Below are 2,500 nucleotides of genomic sequence, written 5' to 3' on the forward strand. Positions count from 1 at the left end.
TATAAAAAAAAAAATAAATAAAAAAAAAGACAGTAAATGGGTGGTTTTGTTGTATATAAATGACGATGTATAAAATTTCCAAAAGGAGAAAAAAAAAGTCAGTAGCTTCACAGATTGTTTATGCACTGATTGAGCTGAAGCTTTGCAGAATCAGTGTGTTTGTTTTTTCCAGGTCAGCCTGAGTGTGGCCTGACATGCTCTTCCTACACAAACATTAGAAAGGAACAAAAGCAGCTTGTGTGTAAATGAGGAAATAATAGCAGAAAGAAGAAAAACTGCTTGATTTGAAGCGATGGACGCTCCTCCGCGTGTCTGTGGAACATTCTTAAGAGAAATGATATTTTGCTGCATGTCACTTTATTTTTAAACACTTTCCTTTCTTTCTTCTAATTGAAAGCACTGTAATCCAGTTGGAGGGTTTGATGGTTCCGCTGTGTGCACACTCATAATAACGCCAACCTGTCATTTATGGCTGCCTTTGATTTTAGGTTTTTAAATGAAAACGCACATTTACCAGTGTCCCTGAACATAACATGCAGATCGGCTTAAGTTGTTAGCTGCAAACTGCTAGCAGCCCTTTGTGTGTGTGTTTGTGTGTGTGTGTAACATTGTCTGTCTTTACGCCTATCATACTGGAAGTGCAAACTTTTAGGTCTACTGTGGTTTTAAAAGAAGGGGGGGGGGGGTTTATTTGTAGGTTTGATGATTTTTACCTTGATGAATTATTTACGTGAAAACAAGGGATCTGATTTTTAGCCCAAAATCTAATTCTTTGTACCAACAGCTGAAATCACAAGTCACACTTGTTAAAATATGATTTCCTTTTTGTCCGAATCGCTTTCCTTCTTTTTTCATACAAACCCACCCAAAGCATCCACTGATAAATCTGGTACCGACATGTATGACGAACTTAGCCTACACTGGATGATCCAAGTAATTATTTAAGCAGAAAAATAAATCGTGTTTAAACCGAACGTGGGAGTCTGGATTACTTCTGTGTGATTGTTCAGCTACACATCAACACGACAAGCAGACATATGACGTGTCCAAACTCAGTTTTTCTGGGAAAAAATGCAGATTTTTAGTATCAAAGAAAAGTTCTTGCATGTGATTGGACAGAATTTTGCTGCAACAGGTCCATGTACACTTCTGTTTGTCTCCTCCTGTGTGTTAATCTGAAGCTACACTAATGAATTTTGGCAGATTTTCACCTCCTAACGAAGTCAGAAGGGCTTGACGGACGAGGGCAAAACGTCGCTTCCTTTCCTATAAAACTTGCGATACGAGATGGAAATCGCCGCCCTCCTCCAGCCAAGCGACAAGCGATATTCGCGCAGGTGAAATTTCGTCCCTGTTCATGTCGACAAGCACATAGGGGTTTGCGACGCAACACAAGTGAGCTGAAAACTGTTCCTTCATGTCTCTGTTGGGAGGCTCTCCAACCAGCCAGCGGGGGCTGATCACTTGGCTCTGAATGTTTCTGGATCCGCCTTCAGCTTTGCCATCGCATGATGATATTCACCAGGCTGTTTCCTTGTTTTTAAAAAGGAAGAACCCAGAGGTGTTTTTTCATTTTGTAAACAGCAAGATTTCTGTTGATTCAAGCAAAATCTCCCGACTCTTCATCCTTGATGCTTTGTGTGTCACGTACTGCTTTAAAAACACTTTAAATTCTCTCAGGTATCATAACCAGTTAGATTTCTTGGACATGAGCGATCCGAGAGCATGATGGGGGAAACTGCTGCTATTTGTCGGCCCTCTGTGTGTCGACCCATAAGTCAATTTGTGTCATGCATCCTGTCTCTTCTCTGAGCTCTCTTTATTCAGTAAAAGTCAGTGTCACTTTCTCTCTTTTCCTTGCTTCCTCCAGTAATGTCCTCTTGGGTTTGATATCCAGTTACTGATGTGTATTGTGGTGCCCAGCCATCATGTGACGCGCAAAACACAAAGTCGTGAAGTTTGGTTTCTCGGCTTTGGGTGCTGAAGGAATGTACATAACGAAGATCATTTTGTCATCAGAAGTGTAAGGTTGGAAACTTATTTAGTGATTCTTTTACCCTTTAAAGCACAGGTGTCAAACTCCAGTCCTCGAGGGCCGGTATCCTGCAGGTGTTTGTTGTCTCCATGCTCCCAACACACCTGATCGATATTCATAAACAGGTTGACCAGAAGCTGCTGGATCCATTTGATTTGAATCAGGTGTGTTGGTAGAAACAAAAACCTGTTGGATACTGACCCTTGAGGACTAGAGTTTGACACCCCTGCTTTAAAGCCTAACCTAAGAACAAATGGAGAGAAAAGTCCAATTTTTTAAAACAGAAATCTTTAATGTAATCCTTTAAAGGTGGAGTATGTAAGATTTTCAATATTTTCAAAATAAATTAACTAATAACTAGAATCATAATTAGAAAGTTTTTTGAACATGTAGGTTCCAGCCTGTTCATATTTGATCTGTTATTAAATTACAAGTTTAATTAATGACAAAAAGCAAATGTGTATA

General features: G+C 39.7%; 1 protein-coding gene across 3 annotated transcripts in view; it reads left to right on the plus strand.

Annotated features, from left to right (window-relative positions):
• LOC306771905 (ankyrin-1-like) overlaps window positions 1-966 on the plus strand; it is a 191,151-nt gene extending 190,185 nt beyond the window's left edge. For all 3 annotated transcript variants that reach the window (XM_079261231.1, XM_079261232.1, XM_079261233.1), the window contains one exon: window positions 1-966. This exon is cut by the window's left edge and continues 397 nt beyond it. The gene's annotated coding sequence lies outside the window, so the exon portion shown is untranslated.
• The last annotated feature ends 1,534 nt before the right edge of the window (window positions 967-2,500 follow it).

This window comes from Telmatherina bonti, assembly GCF_933228915.1.
Source record: "Telmatherina bonti genome assembly, chromosome: 21".
Lineage (NCBI taxonomy): Eukaryota > Metazoa > Chordata > Actinopteri > Atheriniformes > Telmatherinidae > Telmatherina > Telmatherina bonti.